Raw genomic sequence first — 26839 nt, forward strand, 5'->3', positions numbered from 1 at the left:
AGCCAAGCCTGGGTCTGAGTCCCTCAGCTCCACTCAGTGTCACAGAACAGCAAAGTGTTGGCTTGGTCTCCATGAGTCCAAGTCTCAGACCACAGGTTAAATATCCAAATTCCACTCTAAGGAACAGAACTCTGACTCCTGCAAGCTTTTCCCAACCCCAGTTTGAGGAAATCCAGAGGCCTGTTCTCATCAGCAGGGGTAGGGTGAGGTGAGATTCTTTCCTGCCCCCTCATAGAGTCTCCTGCTCACCTGGGGTAGGGAACACTTGGGCTGGGAAGGGAGAACCTGAAAGGCTCCTCCCGCAGGGAGCAGCTCACCCTGTGACACCCACCACACTAATTCAACTCCAAAATCTGGGACAGGAGCTGTATTTTTCAGCTCTGCCTCTGTTCATGACTTTGCATCATGGAACCCTCCTTCTAGATTTTACCCTCCGGAAATTTAACTGAAAAATCAGCTGTGATCATAACAAATGAAAAAAAAATATAAAAGCAAAATATAAATTGCTAGACTCGGGCCTCAGTTCTTTATTGCATTTTTATTATTTTGATCTAAGCAATCAAGAGATTAGAGGAAATGCATTTTGAAGTGATATAAATCTGTTTTGCCATGTCACGTATAATAAGTGGTTGTTTCTTAACAAGAACAAAATATTCTTTTATCATTTGATACATAGGTGTCAAATCCAGCAAACTTAGATTGATGTGCCATCAACAAAGTCAATCAAGAGAATAATCATATCTTAAACTAAGTATGCAAAGGGCATACTAAAAAGAGCCAGTTTAAAAGCCCAGAAAAAGTTTGTAACAGTCAGAACTCTCAAAGACCTCACTGATCAGAACCCACAGATGCATCAGAACTCACACTGAGTTCTGAGTTGCAAAAATCAGACCTGGGTCTGACACAATCTCCCGAATTTCCACAATTTTCTAAGAAAAGTCAGCAAATAGAAATTGCTCAAAGACCAGGACATTAATATGAGGCTGCTCTTCTCTCCTATTACCTCTCATATCACTGCAATAACAATACAGCTAAAAAAAAAAAAAAACTAACTCATGGTAAAACTAAACATTTATCCTCTTTTATTCTACCAATTAAGAAAGTAAACAACAGCTTCGTGTCCTTCTGAAATATAACTATTAAAATTACTCCCACTAATCCTTCTCTATTGTCACTTTTTGATTTAGTTATTACCAAGGACTTGATATTTTGGAAGAGTTAACAAAGCACCATTAATTTAACACACAAACACTCTCTATACTTACTTTATTTACTTGTCAAAAAGAAGCTCCTGCGAGATACTCTTGTTTATAAATACAGCCAAACATTAACTACGTGGGTTCATAAATATTTATATTTGTCGCATTAATTGAGCTTATAACTTATTGATATGAGCCAAGCAGAAAGGAGATGCTGACTGAAAACATTCCCCAGAAAATCCCCCTGCTTTTGTACCTTTCAGAAGCAGCTCAGCTCAGTTTTCTCCCCCAGGGCTTGGGAGGATCCCTCGGGATTTGAGGAGCCTGGAGGGAGCAGAGCCAACCAGAACCTCTCATCACAGATCCCTCCTGAGGAAACTCTTACACAAAAGGAGTAACCCCAGACTGGTAGAGAACCCTGAGGGGCTAATCTTCAATCCCACCAACAAGAGCTTAAATTCCTAAGTATCTCCAGCTGGGATATTTATCAACCTCTCTTTGCAGCCTGCTTAGTATTTTCCTCTTTCACCCTCCCTTAATGAATAAACCTTTTACCCTCATAAGGACCAGCTGGAAAAAGTGGTAATTACCAGCTCATTGCTTCTTTTAAAATTAGCTCCACAAAGATGCAGCTGCATTTTCTGCCTCTCTACCTTGCAGTAGAGAAGATCATTCCAACACCAAGCAGTGTTAAAGCACCAGCTGCTGCTTGGTAAAGTCAACTCAGCCTACATCATAAATATCTCCCCAAGGCCTAGTGCCTGTTTAAAAGCAAATAGTTTGTGTCAGCAAATTACACGTAATTTATTTATTTATTTGCTTGAGAGGAAGAGAAAATATTTTACCCACTGAGTACTTCAGTGAATAAAGATTTCCCAAGGTGCCCAGACTCTGTGTTAGTGTCAAGAACTGTCTCCAGGCTCACTAAGGCACCTCTAGTTAAGGCATCTCTAGTTAACACATCTCTAGTTAAGGCATCTCTAACCACCTCTCTCCCCCAGGAACCAGAGAATGTGCATCCAAACAGGATGCTTTGGCTCAGTGAATTAGCAGTGCTCGTGCTGTGGATATTTAGTTTATTAATAACCATATAAAATACATAAATACATGCCCTAATAAGTCCTCAGATGTGCATCAAAAAGATCCTTGACTATGTATTGCAATCTCAGATGTCCCATAAGACTCAAATTCTCAGCACGTGGACTTTTGTTCAGCTGCCACTGACGTGGTAAAAATAACTTCTTCTCCTCAATATGGCCCAGAATGTTACTGTTTTTCTTTTTTTCAGTAATTACAAGAGGTTTTTGGTTGGCTGGGGGTTGGGTTTTTGTGCTGTATCAGGAAAGAAGGTTTGCCACGCCTGTTTTACTCAAAGACTTTTCCAGAAGTTTCCATGAGCAATGCCCAGAAAGTCATAGGCAAAACTTTCTCTACCCATGGTCACAGTGATTGAAGTGGTAAAAATTTTAAAAATTAAATTCAAAAATGTGGAGGAAAAAAAGAAAAATATATATTATCCCTGAACACACATCAGGCAGAATAAGAATTGTTATTCTTTACAACTCAATCATGAGGGCTTTTACATGGAAATCTTCCAGCTGCTCTATTTTGTGCTTGGTTGTTTCTGTTGGATTTCTCTTCTTCTTTTTTTTTTTTTTTGTTTGTAAAAAGACAAATATAGCAAGAATTAAAAATATTTCTTAAAAAACCCCAAACTGCTCTTTGTTTATCCACGAGAACGAAGCCAGAGGGTTTGTCTGCAGTGTCGAGGGCAAACAGATGCTCGTTTTCTCTGCTTGCGCTCCAAGCAGGATGAATGAGGGCCAGCTGTGAGCCAGGAGCTGCTGCAGCACAGCCCTGTGCCAGCACACGTGGCTCATATATTTGGGTGGCTGGAACAATCACAAAACTGTGTTATCTGGGCTGGCTTGGGCTGAAATATCTGAAAAAAACCCATAAAAATGCCTTGCTTTCAGTGTTCTTTGCTGTCTCTTTTGGCAGACCGACTTTAGACCTACAATTCCCTTCTGCCCGAACTCTTCCCCTCATTAGCATGTGCTAAAGAGACTGTTAGCCCAGCTGGAGTTCAATAATTCTCTCTAACTTCACTTTCACAAGGCTTTTCACACCTCAGTGTGTCCCTCCGGTCGCACCAGGCTGTGCTGCAAAGCTCCCGCAAGCCCAGAAAGGTAAAACTCTGGAGCCTCCCAAGGGATGGACTCGCTGATGCTACAGCTCCAAGAGCAGATGGAAAACTAGAACGGGAATCGTTGATTCCCGCTTTCCCAAACCGAGCAGCACCTATATAAAACATATATACAGCACCTAATGGGACAGGAAGGAAGAAGCAGAGCTAGAGAAAACCAAAATCTATTCTCCCTCCTTCCAGGTGGAATTCCTTAAAGCAGCATTGTTTCTGCTCTCTGGGCTAACACCACGCAAGGATTCCCAACTCCCTGCCCCTCCTGATCCTTAGAAGGTTCCAACCAAAGCACAAAAATAAGTTTTATTGCCTGCCATGGGAAATGAGGATTCTCAGGTGAGAACCTGGGCTAGGGTTGGGGTTTTTTCACACGATCATTTGCTTGTTTTCCACTTATCAAAACCACTGTGCCTTTATCTTGGATTATTATTGCAAATATTGGCGGGGAAGGGCCCCCTGCAGGGTCTTTATAGAGAGAATAGTGTGGTTAATAAATCACGTTCTCAACGGGGGTAATATTGAAAACAAACCTTGAAAGGAGAACTGCTAAACTCTTTCCACGTCTTAATTTTCATTCAAAAACTCGCATTACACACTCAGAAAGCAATTGTTTTCAGGCAGCTTGAAAGCCAAACACATTAAGCTTGAAGGTTATAAAGCCATTGGCAATGTGACTTCACTCTCAGTGCCCTTGTTGCTTTGACAGTGCAGCTGCAGGAGCTGTTTTTGACATAATCACTGTTCTTTTTAGCTGATCATTTGGGGGTTGTGTCTGGAGAACAACATTCATATAAAAAAAATGTAATGCTACCACTGCTTTCACATATGAGAACTGTTTTACAGTGAAAACCAATTTGCATAGTGATTAAATACACAGTTATTTCTTGGTTTATTTTACAAGAAGTCTTCAGAAATTTGTTCTGAGTCATGTGTTGGTTTTTTTTTTTTAATTTAGCATTATGGGAATAATCTCATTATGGGATAAAGTGATAACTCTCCTAATATCAAAGTTATAAAATAAAAGTTATGAATAAAATCATATTGATGCTCCACTTAGATGCAAAAATCCCAATGGCCAAAATGTGCAAGGGAACAAACAGCAGTTGAATAAAATCAATTTATCTAACTTTGATATTTAATGACACCATTTTCTGAGATCTATAGAGACAGTTAAACTAGTTACCATGTCCCAAGTCTTTCAAATACTTATTTAAATGCATAACTAATGACTGGGAAGAGACTGCATGAACTATATTGGATTATGAGCAACGCACTGGCCCTGGGAGCACACAGGCATTTCTCTGTATTCCATTTGCACCTTCAAGGAAAACCCAGCTCCAAGTATTGCTGAGAACAACCTTTGCAATGGCTGAAATCAAACCAGCTGTGCTGCTGTTGAAAAGGACAACTTTGCAGCCCTTTTGGCAGTTTTAGCTAATATTTGAAATTTTTTAGAAGTGCATCAGGGAGAAGCAGTTCATGGTCAACCAGTCCAGGACAAAAGCAGCTGCTGAGGGTGTGAGGTGGTTGTACGTTTTTCATATCAGAACCCCTGTGAGCCATTAGAAATGGGCAGTTTCCATTCCAGTTTATAATTTTTTTAATTGTCTCTGGCATTTTGTCCATTCTAAAAAGAAAAACAAAACCAAAAAAAACCCCCCAAAACCCAAATCAAATCAACAAAAAAAAAAAGGAAAAAAACACAAAAAACCCCAAAAAAAACTAAACCAAACTAAACAAAAAAACCACTCCCAAAACCTGCAACACAACATCAAAAATCATTATGCAAAACTGAGGGCAAGTTTGATGGGAACAAACCAGTGAAAAACGTGCATCTCCCTCAAAGCTCCTCCCTTTGTTTATCCCCAAGAACTTGAAGACCCAGTAGGTTGTTTGAAATAGCTGGATCAGAGTATAAAAGCTATCATGGGATGAAGTTTTCCACAATATTTGGGGCTGTTTGATTCAACTATCACAGAGCCACAGGATGGTTTGGGTCAGAATGGACCTTGATGGTCATCTCCTTCCAGCCCATGACGCCACCAACTACATCAAGTTGCTCAGGGCCCCACCCAGCCTGGCCTTGAACACTTCCAGGGATGGGGCAGCCACAAGTGAAGTCCTTCATGACTCAGTTTTGTTACCAACAGACTCGTGTTATCTCTGCCCATTTCCTGAAAAGTCATTGGAGATGCACGAACACAACTTTTTTTTTTTTTACTGACGGTTCCTCATTAATTACAATGATTAAATAAGACTATTCTGAATATTAAGCAACTGATTTTCTGAGTCAGCTGCAAAGTAACAACAATAAGTTACCTCTCTTCAGTGATTCCTACTTGCCATCTGGCTGAAGTAATAGTATTTCAATAGGGAAAGAGTTTTTGGTGGAATGGTATTTCAAAGGATTTAGCTCAAACAATCAATTAAAAAAGTCAGACAAAAAGGCCAAGGAAACAAAATATTCTGGTTCAGGCATGAGATAACTAAAGTGCAGTAATGGCTCCAGTGGGGTTTAAATGCTAAGGCTGTGGCCACAGCACAAAGATTCCCATGTGCTCTGACCCTATTTTATTTTAGCAGAGGACAGCACCTGACTGCTCAATTTGTGCAGAATTTGTTTTTAGGAAGTGCACAGGACACTGTCCAAAGGCAACTTCAGACCCATGCTGGACATTTTAAGCCCCAAAAGTCTTGCATTTGCAATGAGAAAGCTGCTCTAATTTACACACTTCCCTTGGGAAACCAAGTCCCAGTGAGCAAAGGCCACATCAGCAACACTGGAGGAAGATTTTACTCCATCTTAGTATCTTCCCCTCAAGGAGGGAGACAGTGACCCCTCATACCCTACACACCAATCCCAGAACTACTTACCCCAAAAGCACTGCAAACAAACCCCACATCACTGTATCAGCTACAAGTTGATCCCCTAACAAACTGTATCAGCTTTACTTGAACTATTTGTTTCAGAATCATGTCAACCCAGTGAGCAGAAAGATTCAGCTGTGATACCCTGCTGTTACAGGAGTTCAGAAACCTTGAGCATTTTATTTATGCTTCCACTGGCCTTTGATTCATCATTTAAAACTCCTGCTTGTGCACAGAGAGAATTTCACCCAGTACACACTCCAAAAACAACATTACTGGTGCATGTTCAGAGCTGCTTAGAAAAGGGTAAATTAAAAATAGGAAATATATATATTGTATTAAGCTTCTCTAGCTGTGATCATGATGACAAAGCAACGTTCCAGCTAAGTTCTGATGGACTTGAGAAAACTAAGTGACCTTTCATTTCTTAAAGTAGCATGCACTGGGATCAAAGACAGAACATCTGAAGGAGTCTCCTGTAGGGAGATATAATGCACTGTTGAAGTTGCCAGAACATGTACCTCTGCATCAGGGATAAAAGGTCAGTGTTTAGTTTGGCACACCGTGGAGTGAACAATGACATGAGAAAGGAAGATGTAGCAAAACTTTATTTTACAATCTCAGGAACCTTCTAACCAAGTGCCTGTGGCTCTGGAGAACACAGAGCTTCCAGAGCTCAAAAAAGGCCTTTTGGAACTGTTCTACTGTAAATAGAATTCTCTTCCTGATCTCTAGACATTATAGGTGCTCACTGTTAAAGGGATTAAATCATGAAATGGGTCTAAAGAAAAATCAAAACAGCATTTTAACAAAGAATAGAACCTGAAAAAGCCAGTTTTGCAGACAACTGAAGAGTACAGAAGGCCATAAAGAATTCATTAGGAAAAAGAGAACACTTGCATTTTGATCAGCTGTAATTTTACACCTGAGGTCTGGTACAACCAGCAATTTAATTCTAACAACTGGGAAAATAGTTCAAACTTGCAGCGTAACTAATCCCCAAACCTTCGAGATATAAAATCAGAGGAAAGGTTGTACCTTAGAGAACAGCTGCAGCTGCAGAATATAGAATTAAAGAAATGTGCTGAGGACCTCCAAAAACATGCTCTAATTGAGCTCTCCCTCCAATGCAGACACAGACACACATTTACCATAAATTTCACACATCTATTAAGGTTACAATGAGTAAACACAAAGGTCATTCCCACAGCTCACACTGTTATTTAAGGAACAGTTTGAAATGTGATAAATTTGTTATAAGGTAACCATGAAATGTGAATTCTAATCGTGTGTTAACAGGGAAACACAAAACAAACTTCTGCAAAGAAACAAACAACCGAGGCCTTGCCTGGTTCTGACTGAATTACAGAAAGTCAGGAATGCGACTGCTCAGCTGCAGCAACATTCATTTAGATTATTACCTTGCATGGCATTGTCATTCCTGACACTGTATTTTGGCAGATTCCAAGAATGCTGTCAAGCCATTTGTCAGCTCAGTCAAACATAATATGAGCTGGAGGAATATTTCAGCAGAGGTGAACTCATTTTCACCCAGGTATTTTGAGCAATGCTTGTGAGGGAAACTGCAACCTGAAATCAGGAGACAAAAATCCATCTGAATGAAAAATATCCCAGAGAATATTAATATTAGCTGGAGGACTGAATAAATCTGCCCTGTATGACACTCTTCTAAATGTCCCAGTTTGTTTGGTCCTCAGAACACTCTGGTTAATCTGAGACACTGAGGCTGCCACAGCTTTACAGTGGGTGCTTAAAAGGAAACAGCATGCACTTATCTTCATGTTAGAATCCTGCAATCAGTTAATAAAATGCAAATTATTGTTTAATGCATCATTTCTTAACAGGGGGTTGAGAACCTCTGATGGCTGAAAAGCACTTGTGTGACAGAGGAAGGACCAAGCACTTCATCAGCTGCAACCTACACAAGCAGGTTTGCAGGAAGGAAAGAAGGACACAGCTGGAAGGAAATTTTGAAGGGAAGAAGATACACAGTAAGACTCCTGCAGTGCAGATTCTGACACCTCCACCACCAGCAGTGGAGGAATATTGCAGAAGGAATAATTCCTCCTGAGGATCCAGCATTTGCTCTGCATGTTAAGTCCACATTTTGATTCAGAGCAGCTCCAGCCCCATCCCCTGCACTGATCTCTTGGTTATTGGGTTCACATATCTCCAAACACACCTGTTTTCTCCTTCATCAATAAAGAGCCCATCTCACATGCTCTTTAATGGGAATAGTGCAAACTGGAAACAACTGGGAGGCTCCTTCCAAGGCAGACCTGGATGCAAATGAAAACACTGATGAAGAAATGTCCCGTGCTCACTGCACACTGCTCTTGAGGCCTTCAAGGACCAAAATAGATCCTGATTCAATACAGGATGATTAAGAGATCTAGATCATGTGAGCTGAATTGTTGTGGGATGAGCAATACTGATGAAGGGAAAGGGAGGGGAAAGTCTGAGCTGGTGTGAGCTGAACCCAGAAAGTGAAGTACAACACAAAAGCAAAAAGGCCAAGAAGGGACCTCGAGAACCATTGGCCAACAGCCCATATTCTGCATTTTTGAATCATTCCTTTTCTTCTAGTAGACCCTCCTCTGAGATTACAGCTGTAGTTCATCTCTGAGACAGACTGGCAGATCCTGAAATTTGCTGGAAGGCACCATTATACATCTGTAACTATCCTTTCAAAAATCAAGTGTCATTAATCATGACAAGAGCCAGGAAGAGCTTGAAGATAATGGCCACAATGAGTCTCACATCTGCTCAGAAGGATGAATAAACATACACCCCACACCAACATCCCTGCAGGACACAGCACTGCTGTATCCTGGCTGTCACACTCTGCAGAATCTCCTCTTCTCTATAAACAGGCTACAAAAAATGGAGCCTTTATTTCTTTAAAACTCACACTAAGTCAATACAGCTAAAACACCTCAAATACCCATATTCAATGCTCTGTGTGATTCTTTGTCACTGTAAGGTGTGACCCTGTGGACTGCTTTCCTGGCTACCACATCTGTGCAATTATTCTTTCAACTGCAGCCTTTTGCCTTCTTTCACAACTCCCTCCACTTTCTGCTGTACAGCTCCTTGTGTCTAATTCTGTCTGCTTAATCTCACATCCCTACCTCAAAAAAATCATCAACGTTTTAAAATAAGGCAGAGAAGGAAAAAGTAATTAATCAAAAATCTTTATAATTCTGATTTTAAGACCTTCAGCATCTTCTGAGTGCCTCTTGAGTTTTACAGCTTTTCTCCTCAAGGTTTGCATTGGCATTAAAGAGAACTGCACAATCACCTGCATATCTTTGATTTCTTTCTTCAAGGTTCAGTGGTTCTAAGGTTTACAAACACTGTAAACATTTCTCTACAACTCCAGCAACAAAAGGATTGTTTACAGAAGATTGTTAGCAGTGGCTTTTGTTCTGTGCCTGCTGCTTCAACTTCAGTATGCAAGCACCTCAAAGATTTCCCATTACCTGCGTTTCTTCACCTTGGCTTAGATTTTATTCTTAGTTTTGCATTCAATCAGGCTAAAAACCCCTTTGCTCTCACTGATCTGTTAAATTTCTCTCACCTTCATGCTGGCTTTCAGCCACCCATGTTACATTTTTTAGAAAATACAGTTCACAGTTAACTCTCTTCTGTCTCCCTTTCTCATCCCAATATCTGTAACTTGATCTTCACCCAATTTTTCTATTTCCTCCTATTACAAACTTAGCCTGGCTGTTTGGCTTTCTGCAATTGGCATCTCCAATGTATTCTCACTCACTATCTTTCACTCTGGCAATTCTTCAATTTGTTTTAGAAAAACAACTCCTATTCTGCTCTCTATTTCACTTCTGGCTGTCACGGACACACCATGATTTTTCACCGCCTGGCCCGACACATTTGATGGATTCTCACTGGAGTTTCTCTCTCCTATATGTCCTTGATATCTTTAATTACCTATTTCTCTCTGTTTACTTTGCACTCCCTGTGATAGATTGTATAAATCAGGAGAACGTGAACTGCAATGAGTAGATTCGTGCAGATGTAAAAGTGACAGAAATGAGAGCAGAATATGGACTAAAGAATTAACACCTAATTTCTTTCTATATAAATAACAGAAAGTCATGGCTGAGAATTTTTAAAGCTTCTTCCTAAGCTTAAGCATACACAGATTCCTCTTTGTCATCAGCAACAGCAGTGGCAAAAACAGATTCATGATTTGCTGATGCTGTAGAGAAAAACAAAGAATGTTACATATCTATTACTTGTCTGTCTTTATAATAGAAGAAAAGTTTGAAGGAATTTCCTGATAATTTATTATTTAGGGAGTGCTCACAGAATCTTGCCTTTCTTCACTATCCTGCCACTTGAAGACTCTTCACATATTTTTTGATAATCTGATGAACACTGATTATTGATACTCATCAGCTGGACAATGGATTGCCTCCTGCTTTGTATTTCAAAACCAGACAATGGTTTTTAGAGAAATCTGAACCAGAGTGCAGTTTATTTGTTTGAAGTTTTAATCACCCAGTGGTTCTGTGAAAACTGAGCCAAAGAATTTACCTCTAAAAAGCTGGACATTTGCTCCAACACCTCCCCTGAACACACCTCAACAAGTTACTGTCAATAAGCTCAGAACACAAAAACCTTCCCAGTTTGTGGCAATTCCAGCATTTCCACACTGGTTATACCTGAATCAAGTTTCAGTTCACTTTAGCCAGGCAGTAACATTATTTTTTTTTTCATTTAATGGCTTAAAGTTTCCAGTTCATTAGGAAGAAACCCTCCAAGTGCTTTTAATCCACGATTACTTCCCATGTGTTATTTAAACAGTCGGGTTTTTACTTTTGAGGTGAAGGTTGACAAACATTTTTTGCTCCATTGCTGCTTTGCAGAAAGCAGTTCAGAGGAACCCTCACACAAACCCACCTGCCCCCAGGGCAGGTCTCCAGGTCTCCTGGTCCCAGGGGCAAGTGAAACGGGAACACCGATGGATGTGATAAAGGAGAAAGGTCTCTGCTCCCTTATCCAAAATTTTTAGCTACATAGTTTTACTGGCTGTTCACACAGCTGTCATCTTATTTTCCATGGATGGCATGGGAAACCTCAAAGGCAGCTCTGCCAAAGTTAAAATGGACCACTTTCCCCAAAAGGCAGCAGCTGGCCTTTGTTTGTTCAGTAACTCACCCGCATGCCCTGGGCTCACTCTGCTCCAGCTCTGCCTGTTCTTCTGCCCTGTTCTCCACACATGGCTGACCAGGCCATTCTCCTCTTTCCCAGATGAACAGTTCTCTTGCTTCCAACAGTCACTTTCCAAGCCCTCTCTGTGAGCATTTAAAAATACCTCCCCCTTCCCCAGGCTTGCACCTGGGAAACAGTCCTTCAGGAGCAGCTAATCCCCCCCAAAAGCGACTTAGCCAAGTTCTAGCAGCTAAGATTATCAAATCAAAATGCTGATATACCATAAAATCCAAAAATGCTCTTTGGATTCCAGAGATGACCCTTTTTTTTTCCTTGCTATATCTCTTATAATGCCAAAAACTTGCCTGGGTCTTTGGAGTGCAGTGCTCTGAGCCTCCTTTGAGCGCTGAGCTACTCCAGGTATCTCTCCAGCTCATAAGATTGATAGCTAAAATATTGGTTTTATTCACATCATATATATTCACCTGGCTGTCATAGAGTGTGCTTAGCTTTTCTGGGATGCATAGCCAAAAAAAAAAAAAAGGCTGAGATGGAAGAGGGATAGAACAGGGCTGGATGTACCTCCAACTCAAATATGCTGCCAAAGCAAGAATCACACTACACTGACTGCCTTATAGATCAACATTATTTATTTCAGCTCAACAGTCAAAAAAGGTAATTTCAGGTTGTATTTGAGGGATGGTCTGGGATCCTCTCATCTGTGCCAAATTCAGATAAATATAAAAAACACCCTGTTCTACTTAAAACCGTTTTCTTCCCTTTGGAGTGTGACGACGTCCACTCCTGTGTGCTAAGCAAGCTCCTGACATCGCTTATTTACTGCAATATTCTCTTCAGCAACTAGAGCTGTGCACCCACCACACTGGAGTGGCCTGATGATTGATTCTGTGCTTGAAGTGGAGATGAAAATAATATATTCTTGTTTATTCAGTTGCTGTGGTGTAAGGAAAGTCTGATTACATGAGGTAGAGCCGGCAAATTTTTTAACGGGCGCTTAATTTTTGCCACGAGCAATTTTTGCCTCTAAAATACACCAGAACAACCAGAAACCAGGAAAGTAAATTTACTTTCATTACAAAACCTCCAAGGGTTTTAATAAGTGTGTTTGCTGGGGGTGGTTACTCCCATAACACGCCTCTCCCTGCTCAGGTTCCAAACATCCTTCTCGTTCCAGTGCCTTTCCAAGCCTCCACAAACACCCAGTGCAGCCTCTCCATCCTGCCCCAGCATTCCACTGGGATGGGGCTGATCAGCTGTTCCCCTGCTGCTGCAGGAAAATGCTGCAGAGTGGCTGATGGATATATCCAGGGTGGGAATGGAGGCAGCTTCTGCAGCCATCCATAAACTCAACTCATTTCAATTGCTGGCTGGCTGCAACCTCAGAGGAGCAGAAAAAAGGGAAAGAAAAAGGCTTTTTCTTTCCTCTTTTTTTTTTTTTTCCTTTTTTTTTTTTTTTTTTTAAGGGTATTAATTTGGGTTTATCATCTGCTATGGCAAAGTGAATGACTGGATCCTAACACAACCCCCAGGATCACATGTGATAAAAACTAAGATGTATATTTCCTAACAAAAATAATGGGACAACATCAGGTTCTCTTTCCTCTGGAGCATCCACACTTGATCAACAAACAGCAGAGATCATTTCTGATGATGACTAACCTATTAGAAGCGTGAAAAGGGAATTTGTTTAAAATAAATAAACCAGGACAGAGCAGTGAATATATTGCACTGCAGCGCTCAAGAAGCAGCTAAATATTCCTGCAGAACATATTTGCTGAAATTCTGACAGCCAGATGAGGCGAGGTGACCAAACCTTGCAAGCATGTGAATTGAGGCTGTTTCTATGTCCTCACTCTGAGCTGTCTGGGTTCACCATGAAGTGGTGCAAAAATATTTTTTAGGGACACATCTTTTCCTTTAATATAGAGGCAAAAAAGAAAGAAAGAAAAGAGAGGCTAGCAGATCACATCTCCCAGACATCTGCCTTCAATATACTCAGAGTTTGGCTTAACTTCATTATTTGAAACATTATATTTAATTTTTTGAGTAAAACTAGACACTTAAAATGGGTTGGGTATGGGGAGTAGGATCTCTGCTAATAGAGGGAAGATCATGCTCCAGGGGCAGTGACTGGTGCAATTTAAGCCATTTCAATAAACCTGCACAAGTAACAACCACCTGGATAATGTCACATATCTTGGCTTGAGAAACAAAACTTTGGTATTTTGAGAAAGGAGCAGTTCTTGTTTCTTTTAATATTTGCAGAAGCACATTTCAGTTGCAGCTGTCTGGCAAGTGAAGTCCTGTCTGCACACAACACAACTAATTCCTCAGGAAAATCCATCCAGCTGTTCTTATCAGAATAACCTACCTTAGAGGCTTTGTGAGCACAAAGAGTTTATATTCCCAGGATAAGGTGGGGGATATTCTCTTTATGTGGGGGATATTCCCACTCAACCTTGTAGTACATCAATTCCCATAGAGACAACCACTTTGTAGAAGAAAGAAAAGCCCCAAGAGGACCAGAAGTGCCAGCTGAGTGAGTCTAGAAGTGAGTCTAGAAGTGAAAAGCTGGTTCTGCTTCAAAATCTAGGCTATCTAAGCAACTTCTCAAAGACAATATTGCCACAAGACAGGTAAGACAGCAGGAGAGAGATGGTGAATTTAAGTGTGGAGAATGCAGTCCCTTCATCCCAATCATCAGCCATTTAACTCTCAGAATTTTCACTTGCTCAGTAACATTTTGTTCTGTACACCCAACAAAACAAGCCCCACTTGTGCTGCCTGGTTAACACTGCAGGATAGTAATGACATCACCAAAAGTACAACTGCATCCATTTTTCTTAGATAATAGTTGTTTTTAGATCAAATACAAATTGCAGGGGTTTAGCCTTTCCATTATGTAATTTAATTGTCATTCCTCTCCCTTCTTTACACAGAAAAAAGATAAATGTCCTTTTGGCTTCTGAATTTGTATCCTTGAGGCAGACAAAGTGTGGATGAACATATTAAACACTGGAGCTTGTTGTGTCCTGGTGAGAACCAGTGGATCATTTTCTTTGCATCTTCTGACCTGCTATAGAAATCTATAGCACATTAATCATGTCTAAACTCAATCCCAGTGTGAGGTGGGAGCAGAGTAATTTACTGTGTCTGCGTCAGACTTTTCTTTCATCAGACTTTTATACAGCTCAGTGGAAGAAATTAATACTTATAAGCTTAACAGGAATGTATTTCTGGTGAGGCCATGTTACTCTTACCCAAATGCAGAAATGAATTACTAAGTCTCTCTAAAGTAAGCATCCCTTGTATAATAAATCCTAAACTCAGTCATGCCATAAATTGAACTACTTAAATTAGAGATGTTTCTTCCCCGATATACAACAGATATGTAAGCACTGAGACAGCAGAGGGATGTTCATAATCTCAATACCTACATAGATTAGCTAAAACTGACTCATTCCTGGATAACATCAGTGATCAAATGGATTAACCATGTGCTGGAACTTTTGGAATAAATCCTCCATCTTCTTTATTCACAATGAGTTGTACTTCTAAAAGCTGTGTGTTACCCCATGGATGCTCTATTCCATTTACTTCCTTCAGAGTTGGTGGCACCATCTAGTATACAAAGGACAGAATGTCACTGTTTTACCCAACTCAGAAAATTTACAGGGATGTGGCATTCCTTGAATCCCTGACCCTTTCTATTTTCACCATTTTTTATTTTGCCTGGTGGTTTCAGTTCTTGCTGAGAGAGAGTATGTAATGATACCATAAAGGGTCATGTCCTCATTTGGCTCTTCTAAAATTACTGAAGAGTCCAACCAGGAACACTGGAAAGGGATGCAACAAGTGCCTGTTCTTACCTTCTCTTCCCTTAAGCCATAAGAACAATTTTGATGCCAAGATTCAAAGTTAGTAATGTTCCTGTTTAAATAAATAAATAAAAAAATGCTTAAAGTATTTCCACAGGAGGTTCTGTGCTTATTTCACCTTCTCCTGCAAATCAAACCCAGATATCTGGGGGTGGGGGAAGGTTGGGCAGAGACCAAGCAGAAAAGTGTGATTTAACTGTGTCAGGAAGCTCTGAAGGCAGAGGGTTGGGCTGAACTGCAGAGATTGCAGCTTCAGCTCCAGGTACCCTCTGTGATATACTCAATCCATTTATTCCTCATCATTCAGGCTTTCCATAAACAGGCAGGACAACCAGTTCTGTCCTTATATTGATGTTGCCATTGATACCCTTCCAACCCAGGAGGCAGCAGTGAGTGTCAGCATTAGCACATCAATATTCCACCACTGGCACTGGTGCAAATTCAGAAAAGGAACAGCATTCAACTTCCAAAGTACCATGGCAATAACTGGGCTTTCTCACAGTGCCCATATTTACTTCACATACCTTGGAGTGTAACAGACTCACATGACTTAATCACCAGCTCTAAAGACATTTTTTTTACTGCTACTTCCCTACTTTAGCAATTTTCTGTTATTTAAAGTGCTGAATGCAAGTGAAACAAATACATGCATGAGCAAGAAAAAAACCACCAATGTCTCTTCCAGCCATCAATACACGCTGGCAAATACACAACTGTAATAATGGGCACATTATATATTCCTAATGTGTCTCATTAATCAAATCTTGTTTGTATTAGAAGAAGGAAATAACTGTATCCAAATTAACTTGCCAATATGATAGCCATTAATAACACCATAGAGTGAAGACTCATGAAAAGCAATTATGGTACCAAAGTAATAGTGGTACAAACACAAAACATGATATTGTTGATACAAAGAGTGAAACAATATCATTGTCAGCTGCATATATAAAGGTATTTTTGCATGTGCTTAATCCTCTAATTATTATAATTCCTTAGAACCAAAGATGTCACAGTCTACTCCACAGCTCAGATAGAGGGTCAGATGTGATTTGCAGAGAGAGGCTGTTCCTGGAGGTTTTTCCTCAGGATCCTGAGAAGAGTTGAGGGGTGGGTTGGTGTCGTACTTTGACTCCCAAAAATCCAAGAAAGGCTAGAAAGGCTCTTGAGTGGTGGAGGGATTTAACTGCCATAAGCCAACAAAGAAGGACACAAAACTTGTAAGTAAGGATCATTATTTCAGGGGGACCACTAGGAGGGAACCTCTGCTTTACTTAGACAGACAGTTTGTTGCACCTCTTCAGTCCAGTTATCACAGCTTAACATTCCATAATCTGAGCTCCAGAGGCCATCTCCAGCCATTTCTGGGACTCCAGATCTCCCATTCTCCAACATTTCAACACAGAGCAGAATCACAGAATCAAAGTCCTCTAAAATCAGTCCACCCTTTAACTGAGCACTGCCAAGCCCACCACTAAGCCATGTCCCCACGTGCCACATCTACACATTTTTGGACTAAAAGAAGAAATAGATTCCATTAGTATAAAAACCAGTAATTTTTCACAGCTACACTAGATTTTTAGTATAGTTTGTCAAGGATACAGTGTTTATACATTCCTTCTGTGTTAGAGTTTGTGCACAAGTCTATAAACCCTCTTCTCCAGCAATTTCTGAATACACTGACTGATTTTAAATCAGTGTGATAGAAGGGTAGGGGGTCTCAGATATGACTATATCCCAACATGAGAGATGGCTGAGAAGAGAGCTTTCCTAACTGCCCCTAATAGAATACTGAGGGAGAGGCTGTGCTATGAACACATCTATTATTCATGTGCCTGATGCTCTACGAAAGCTGGAAAAGCTTTCACATGGCACAGCCCTGCAGGAAACCAAGCCTTGCTAGTTTGCTGCTCAGAGGATATTTGCTTATTCCAACCTTGTTATCAGTGGAAACACTGCAGACTTATCTACTTCTTCCAAATCCACGTGTGTGACTCGAAGGTTTTGGCATTTGGCCACAGCTGGCAGGGGATGGAAGCAATGGGAACGAGCCTGAGACAACAGCAGGACTGTTCCCCACTCAGTTCACTTGCCATGGCTAAAACCAAAGCCAAACAAGACTAAAATGTGGCAAGCTTCTAGAAAGCTTAATTATCTTAAAAATACAGATTTACCAAATATTTTAGGACTTAATTCAAACTACTCACGTGGCTCTCGCTGGAGGCAGCACAGCTTTTTCAGAACACTTTAGGAACAAGAGAATTTACTCTGTAGATATTTTCCCAACATAAGTCTCCTGTGCTACTCTGACACATGATAATCAGTGTCTCACACCCAAACAAAGGGCTCTACCAGAGGTCAATACTCAAAACTTTTAGTCAGGGAAGAATCTTGACCAACTGATGCTAAGACTTCACTGAAGGCACAGGTATCACTTGATAGGCCTGTTATTGCTCCTCTGTTTTTCACTCCTGCTGCCACAGTGGTAAGGGAAGAATGGCTGGGATGGCCTGGAAATACTGTGTCAGTTGTAGGCATTTATCTGACAGTAGCACAGAAAAGCAGTGTCAAAACCAGTCTGGAAAATTATTCCATGATAAGAATTGAAGATGTGATTTAAAAATTGTCTTACTTTGGGTATATGAGCTGAATTCTTGCTATAGATCAGTCAGAAGCCATGTTTTTAGGAATTCCTGAAGGCAGAAGAAACTACAAACATGGTATTTTGTGGTTTGTTAGGAGTTTTTTTTTTTAAGAATATAAAATTTAAAAAGGAGACATTTCAAAGCAGCCACTAAGAGATGGATTTTGCCACCTTTCCATATCCCAGAACTACTCAAAAAGTAAAATGTAGTTACTCCTGAGAAAAATTCCAGTTAAAAAAAAAAAAAACAAACATAAAAATCAAACAAACCCCAAAATTACATCATGATATTTATGCCAATAAGTAAGACATCACAAGTCTCCAGCTTTTCTTGGCTTGGAAGCTGAAGCTCAGGGCCAGCAAACAATAGCAGGTGGATTCCCACTTGTGGTTAAATGCACTCTCTGACAGGCTGTAGATCCCTGCTTTGCCTCGGAATTAAATGTTTATTTGCCTGTTGAAAACGTTCCAGTTTGCATAAGATACTTAAATATTGATTCATCCAAAAAGGCCAGACAGATAATTTTTCTATTGCCAGCCAAATAGATAAGTTGGAAGGCAGCCCAAAAGCAGTGTAAGAGAGGCTTTCATTAATATTTGCACATTTTTGTTGCATGTTTAACAATGTTAACCGAGGAGTCAAAGAGCACACAGCATAAAATACATCACAAGACATCTCCTCTCTGTCTGGGATATGAAGGTTAAAACTCTCTAACTAGGTGAAAGATTTTAGCAGGGCACAGTAGATCTTTGCTTAAGTGCTTTCTCTGCTTTGAAACGCCAGCCCTGAAAGTGTTTTATTTCTCATGAAATAGGCCAGTCCTCACTGGAAGAAATGAAAACGCTACTGCATAAAACATTTGTCCAAAACACAGTGCAGAAACATGCAGGTCTATGATTCCCAGAGCTGAGAAATGTCAGTTTGCTGTTTATCTGTGCAGCTCACAGAGAATGGGAGTAAAAATGGGATGGAACAGAAGAACAGTACTTTAAACACAGTATCAGGCAATAGTCAGGCTACCTGTATTAAAGTAAAGGTTATTTCTGTCTTCAAAATGCATTTCCTTCACCATATCTGCACGTACAGACAGCCATGGATGACATCTACTCAAAATTAATGGGGTCACCCAGAGCTTTAAGTAATAAGGAATATAAAGAAGTGCTGTAAGTTATTGTTATCCTGGTTAATGCACGTTAATATAACAATGTACTAAAAGCATTAATGATACATTTAATACATCACTGATGTGCTAATGTATGTGCTGAAGTTAATATTTTATTGTGTTTGACCATCTGCATTTATAAAAGAGTCTTCATGTCTCAGTCTCTGAGCAGAGCCCACACTGTGGGAACTCATGAGCACAACACATGGAAATGACTATTCTGCAGCTTTTAAGTTACAAGTTGAAATGTTAAATCAAAGGGTCAAATGCTGTTGAAAACCCCAATAAAACCTCTTTTTCAGTAATGATTATATTCCTCCCCAGACACTGTAACAAAGGACTGGTCCTGCAAGTTAAAATGAGGTGATTTTTATTTGTTTTGGCCACTACATCCTTATTTTCTATTTATGAGTAGCTACTGGTTGGTTTTCTCTCAAGAGAACCCATCTGTCTTGCTCAGCTCCTGCTGTGCTGGGATGAAAATAGGAGACTAGAGCAGAGAAAAAGTTTTCCTCACATTTTTAAACAAACAAATAAATAAATAAAAGCTGCTTTAAAATCTCAGTTTTGATATTAGAATAGAAACATTTAGATATTCACATTACATACTGAATTTCACATCTTGTTATTTTATTGTGGAGGATCTTCTGGTAAAAGAAAAAGAAAATCAGTGCATACTCTTGAATCTTAGGTATATTATAAAAATAGACATAATATGAAAAAGTTAATACCAATGTTGTCTGAAATACCCCCAATGAAGGTTTAATATAAATTCCACTCTGTGCTGTGTCCTTATACAAAATACACAAGAGCTCCTCTCATTCAGGTGAGGATGTTCCCCACTGCACTAGAACATCCCAGTGTCCTTGTTTGGGTCAGGGACACAAAGTCCTGGTGGACTGAAAGATCTTTGGAATTTTATTTGCTTCAGGGTGTGAAAATGTACCTGTTCCACTCCTAAACCATAATCTTTTCCCACACCACTGAGCACGGGGACAGGGACACATCAGGTCATGTCCCATCTGTGACACCCCTGAGCCAAAAGGGCTCATTTCTCCCCCCACACCCTGCCCTGGGCAGCAGCTCTGGGCACACCCTCTGCATTCCCTTGGTTGCCTTTCTTCAAAGTGTGGTCACCTTCTCCTACAGAGGGTGAGATTTATGGCCTTTCCTGTCCACTGTTCTTGCTTCAATCAATTTTGATTTATACAGCAAGAAAGCTCCAAGAGAAGAACAACTTATAACAAGGAAGTCAGACAGTAACTGCAGTCATGGGTTTGATTCCCTTCTTTAGGTAAGCACAGAAAGGAATGTTTCATCCTCTTCCTGGGTGTCTCTAGAATTCAAACATTGACACAGGGCATCTTATCCAGCTCTGGTGCTACAGTTCCTTCTGAAGAGCTTTAAAATGAAATGTAAATTTAACTTACATTTAAATAATGACCTTTAATCCTGGGAAATGGGATTAAATAGTAGAACAGATTTTCCCCATCAGGAATTACACACGGGGACCTCTGGCCCTCTCTGCTGCTCTGATTGCAGTGGATTTGCCTCCTGTCCTTCCCAAATGCCTGAATTTAGCAATCTCTCAGGAGCTGTAAACTGAGGTTAACTCACAGTGCATTTGTTTCCTACTTTGGACCTCGTCTTGGACCAAATTTGAAGATCAGCTCCAACACAGCACCATTCCAAGGGCCCAGCCTTTTACATTCCTGTGTTAAGGGGTCTGACACATTATCTGGAATGTCACAAGACAAAACTCTAAAGCATTCTATTTAAATAATAATAAATAAATAAATAATATATTTCCGACTGGAAGAATGCAGAATGAAGTCTCACCACCTTGAACTGCTTTCCAAAAGTTCCCTCTATTATGTGTTTGCTACATTCCCTGAGGATACAACTGTCCTGCAGAGGATACATTTATTAGAGAGAGGAAAGGAACCTGAGCCTCACACAGAATTCCACCCTGCATTTTTAATTCTCTAAGGTTTTTACTTGGAACAACTATTTCACAGCCCAAAGACCAACCCTTCTGCCTTGAAATCCGCTTTTAAAAATAAAACTCAACCCTATCCCTGACTTTGTTTTGATGAGCTGAGATTTCACCTGCACGATTTATCAGCCTTCCACAGAAGGCAACCCCGATGTTCTCAGCCCTCTTTGGGGGTGGGGAGTTCAATGAGAACAGTTTGTAGCAGGGTGTCTGATCGGAGGCAGCTGACCCAGGGGCAGCATTGATTGTTTATTTATTGATATGGATCTTTGCCGGGCGGTTGTTTGGAGACACACACACGAAAATACAAAGCGCAGCCTCAGAGACTGTGCTGCAAAACGAGCAATTATTTATCACACCTCAGCCCCTCTCAGGAATGATCTTGTTTTTGGGGCTTAGAATCTCTCCCACAAAAAGTGTCTGAGGATCGAGTTGTACATTTATGCCAGCAAAGATTTAGGGAATGTACTTCCTTTGTTGTCTTAAAGCTTCAAAAGTATTAAAAGTTACAAATGTTAGCCAGCAGATTCCAACCCTGGAGAGATTGTTTTAACATTGGGCTGCTTTAATATTAAAAATTAATCATTACATTAATCTTAAGAAAGTTAATGGAGTAGTTTTCTTGATTCTAACTCATGTGTTTCTTACACATAAGGGATAAAAATATACTCACAGCTGTTGTGAATTTTAAGATCACTGATCTATTCAGAAGCAACACATTAGCAGTGCCCTGTGCTTCGAAAGCAATTCCAGATCTGAGGAAAAACTCAAAATTTCATTCACACACAAACAAACAAAGAGAGATCCTATCAAAAGGAAATGTTTATTTTATGGTCTAAGAAATCACTTTATAAAAAAAAGGAATATTTTTACCCAGGTATCTCTTGAAAAACATGGAACAATTTGTCCAGTGGAAGGTGTCCCTGCCCATGGTGGGGATGGGGGGGAACGAGATGGGCTTTAAGGTCCCTTCCAACCCAAACCATTCTGGGATTCTGGGATTCAGAGCAAAGCCACGGATTTATAAGACATCCATTTGGAAAATTTGGTGTTGTATTTGACTTATAGGAAGGCAAGAATTCAGTGCAAATAACTATGCAAGAAAACTCTCAATGTACTCTGATCCCATACTCGACAATGGAGGCCCATCCACTGCAAGCACAGCAGCAGGGAGATGTGTAATAACCACATGGATATGTGGTTATATGGATATATAACTGCTTTATGGATATAAAAAGGTATTCTGCTAATTGACAGATACCTCCTGTTCCAGTTTGCATATTCAAAGATCACATTCCCAGCTAAAATGATTACACTCAAGTGAAACCACATTCATAATCCTTGACCCCAGAGTTTTTCTGGTGGATTTTTTTTTTTTAATTTGTGGGTGTTTTTTTTGGTTTGAGTTTTTTTTAATGGATGCTTGGAAACTGAAACATCTTCAGCTTAAATGATTTGGATGAACAATTAATTGCCTGTTGCTCCCATAATGTGAGAATGCATCAGCATAGACTGTCAGTGTTTTGTGAAGGACAATAGAGCAGATAATGTTTAAATCTTTCTTAAAAGCAAATAACTCTGACTTGGCTAATTGATAAGCCCAGTGATTTCAATATAATTGAATGGAAATAAAGCAGTTAAGCGTTCAGGACCTCAATAACCTTCCTAAAAATCAATCTTCCTTTTAAGCCAGCCTCCCAGCCATGCCTTAGATTTCACGGCTTTTAAGAACAAAAAAATGCCTATAAAATGCCTGTGTGCTGAAAAATTGTTTAAAAAGATCAGACTTGGAAAACTTTATATAAACAAAGCTTAAAAAATCACCCAAACCCCCAAATCAATGTTTCACTGGGGAACTGGACACCCAATCTGATCCCTGCTGCCTGCACACGTGGGAGTGTCAAAGGATGACTGATTGCCCAGATGTCTGATGGGAAAGATCAATAGTTGCTTTAAAAGGAGACAGATTCATGGAAGCTCTTGGATCCAAATAGTTTATTGCTCTGTGCTCATCCTTTTGTTTAATGGCAGCTCTCAGAGTCACCCAGGCAATTACTCTTTAAGTTGACTTTCAAATAACTTACTTGCCCATCATATGGCCTTTTAAAGATCCTGTTCAAAGCATTATCTGCCTCTCCAAAAGTGTTTAAAATATGGGTGATGTCACACACTTCAGCCTGGGATGGGGGCACCTTGTAGGAGTTATGCACTAAGGAAACATCACAATTTCCTTCCAGCCTCTGGAGCAATCTCTGGGATTAACTACTTGTTGGAAATCTCTTAGATTTGTGTTGTTCATTTTGAAGGTCAAGAGTTAGTAATATATTGTATTTCAGATAAATAAACAAACAGCTGTGGGCTCATCTCGAGGTACCTGACCTACCCAAATCTGGGTTTGCTGCAGTGGTCTGGAAATGCACATGCTTCTGTTATTATTTGATCATAATCCAAATATTCATCAGGTGCAGTAGGTAGGTTTAATTCCTCCACAGTTTCTGTAGTATCAAAATACAGATTTTCTCATTTCATAATTAAGGCATAGCTGTCTTTTCCAGCTTCTGGCTAACTCAGTTATTCTCTCTACACCATCCTAAGTCTGTCTGTCCCTCACCTTCCTCCAGTTATGTGGGGAAAACGATAACTTTTGAACAGAACATTAAATTAGGAGAAACTTAAAGGAACAAAACCTCAACCTTTCATCCAATACCCTAAAAATAACCCAGTGCAAAAGCCAGCTCGCTTTTTTCCCCCTCAACATCTGATGTTGTAAGAAGATGACAGCCCATGCCTGTGTCAGCTGTTTTTGCTGGAGCAGCCTGGCCTGAACTCCAGGCTGGGTTGGTGGGTGTCACATCGGGGTGCAGAGTGCATCTCCTGTGCCTGTCACATGCACACAGGCACCAGGGGAGCTGTCAGCTCAGATCTGAGGGTCCCTTGCAGCGACCCCAGTGGTGCACACACACAGCAGCCTGTGCTCTGCTCCACAAAGGTGTTTCTCCTGTCTATTATTTACCTGCAAAGCCTTGAAGTGGCTTCTTCCCAAGCTTTCCTCAAGTTTATAATCGTGTCTCAGCAGTACAGAATACACAGTGGTGGTTAAAACAAAGCTGGGATTAAACACAGCATCAGAGGCTTGGCAAGGAGCTTTAGCTGGGGTGATTCAGCTATCGTGGCTTGAAACCATGGTGACTGCATGATGGACAAGCTTGGTGGCACAGAAATGGGTAGATCTAAGGCACACAGTACACTACTCTGTTCACTAGTTGTGGAAAAAGTAGCAAGAAAAGCAGAAAATGTCTTGCAACTCAAAAAAAAAAAAAAAAAATTAAAAACCAGCAGTAAATCTCAGCCAGCCTTTCTTTCCCCTTATCTGCTTAGGAGCCAGGCACACCTCCTGTTGGTGCCACGTTACACTCTCTGCATCAATCATTGCCCTGAAACTGTCACTTTTTCCACCCAGTCACTTCCTTCACACACCACTAAGAGCTCCCTCTAAGGTAAGGCCACACCACTGGGTCAGGAAAGTGGAAATGCCACTTATCTGATCAGTGTTTGACGAGACAAGAAGCACAACAGCCCGGTGGGAACTGCAGGGAGCAGACAGGCTTGGTGCACTGCTGCGAGGGAGGAAGACACACAGCAGATCTCATATCACAGCAAATTTGATATCAGATATTCAAACACTGCTTGTCTGTGCAGCAATACAGAGTATACACACCACAGAGGTGAGAAGCTGCTGTCAAAGCTCCAGCTTTCAGCAAAAATCCCCTCTTACCCCACCTATCCCAAGGGGCTCCATCCCCAGCTTGTCCTCCTCTCACTGAACTATTCCAGTCCCGTTCCCTTCCACATTCAACCTCCCATCATCCAGTTCCTTCTCCTCAGCCGTGGATCTCTGTGTTCTTAGAACAACTTCAGCTCTGTGGGCATCAGATAAAACACTGTGTCTGTTTGCACTTCTTTGGAAGACTTAGAATCTCATTCTGCACTAAATCCCAAGCAAAGCCATCCCATTTAATGAGATGTGTTCTTCCACGGGTCAAACGGAGCTCAGAACGTTGGCTTTGCCCTGCTTATGTTATCAGGCTGTCAGCTATTCCCTCATTCCCAGTAAATGCCACAGATTAGGCTAAATTCCTCACTCAACCTGTGTTTACTTGGGCACTTTAATTCAACATGAATCCCCGTTGCCACAGAAATAGCAAACAGGGAGTGTTTTACCTGCGTCAGGCTGGAAACTCCTCCCTTGTTTCAGTCCTGCACAGAGGCCACAGAAACACATGGGTTTATACACATTAATCAGGGTTCACAGTAAGCAGAACACACAAAATAAAGGACATGCCATTCCCAGAGATTGGATTTCAAGATGAAAACCTGATAACATGATTTCAGTGATTAAAAATCTGCCTGGCAAGGAAGCCATACCAATTTTCACAGTTTTTTTTTTTGTTTTGTTTTTTTTTTGTTTGTTTTTTGTTTTTTTTTAAATCCTACGAGAAATCTAACAAAAAATCAGTGTACTAATTTCTCCACTTCTTCTTTTTTTTCATCTGCATTTTGTTTATACTTCATCAACACAAATAAGCAGCCAGTCCTTGGAGAAATAAGTGCTTTGGCTTCTTCAAAGTGAGTCAGAGCAGCTCAGCAGTCCATCACTGTGTTACTCTAAGTGGCACATTGGCACCAGTGTCAGGTGCCCTTCCTGTGCCTGGAACAAGCACCTCTCCCATCAGATAAAAGTAGTTCCACTTCAACACAGGGGAAATCTGCAGTGTTTATTAAAATAGTGTCAAGTATTCTCCATCAAGTGCCAGTGAACAGCTTTATCATCTGAGTGACAAATATTGCAAAGAGCTGCAAGCAAAAACCAGTCAGATGTTCTCCAAGGGATGCAGCTTCTATCAATCTGTCCACTCTCGTTATAAAAACTGCTTCAGATATTTATATACAGGACATGGCTTTTTTTTTTTTTTTTCAAACAGAAAGCCAAAAGAAAAGGGTAGGCAAATAATGGGAAGGAAGACAATGGGCTCTGGAATCTATCTATTTCCTTGACATTTATTCAATAAAATATCTCAGAAGAAATGTGCTAAATATATATATTTTTATATAGTTTCTTTTTTGTTCCTATTTATGGCTTCAGAGTGCTTGGTTTTTTTGTTCTGTCTCCTCAATTTCTTTCCCCTAATTCCCTTCCCACTTTTCCCCCTCTTCCCCAAAGGGCAAGTGTGAGTGGGAGAAATGGAAGGTGCCTTTTCTCCTGGTCTGTTGGATTTGGAGTGAATTTGTTTGGAGTTGGATTTGGTGAAAATCATACCCTCAGTGAATTGCTGCCATGAGAATAACCAAGAACAGAGCACGAGATCACAGCTGTTGAGGGTATATCAAAGGAACACTTTTCCTGAACACACAACTGAGTCCCTCTCCATTGGGCACGAGGTCTAGAGATGTCCACTACTGGAACAAGAATAAACCCCTGCTGTGAGTGAGACACAGAATTTGGTTCTATGGAAGGAGTAAAAGCACGATTAAAAACTATTCTGCTAACTCCTATTCCACAGCCTTTAACATTTAAAGAACAAATCATGAAAACAGCAGGAGTTTCTAGACGAGACCAAAAGCTGTGGCAAGAGGGAGAAGAAATCCCCCCCAGGGCACAGAAATAACT

At 40.5% G+C, this 26839-nt stretch overlaps 1 protein-coding gene across 2 annotated transcripts in view; it reads right to left on the minus strand.

Moving 5' to 3' along the window:
- The window catches only part of SPOCK1 (SPARC (osteonectin), cwcv and kazal like domains proteoglycan 1), a 264847-nt gene that overhangs the window by 183841 nt on the left and 54167 nt on the right, over window positions 1-26839 (minus strand). The window lies entirely within an intron of this gene.

Source organism: Corapipo altera, unplaced genomic scaffold (assembly GCF_003945725.1).
Source record: "Corapipo altera isolate COAL_440 unplaced genomic scaffold, ASM394572v1 75, whole genome shotgun sequence".
Classification (NCBI taxonomy): domain Eukaryota; kingdom Metazoa; phylum Chordata; class Aves; order Passeriformes; family Pipridae; genus Corapipo; species Corapipo altera.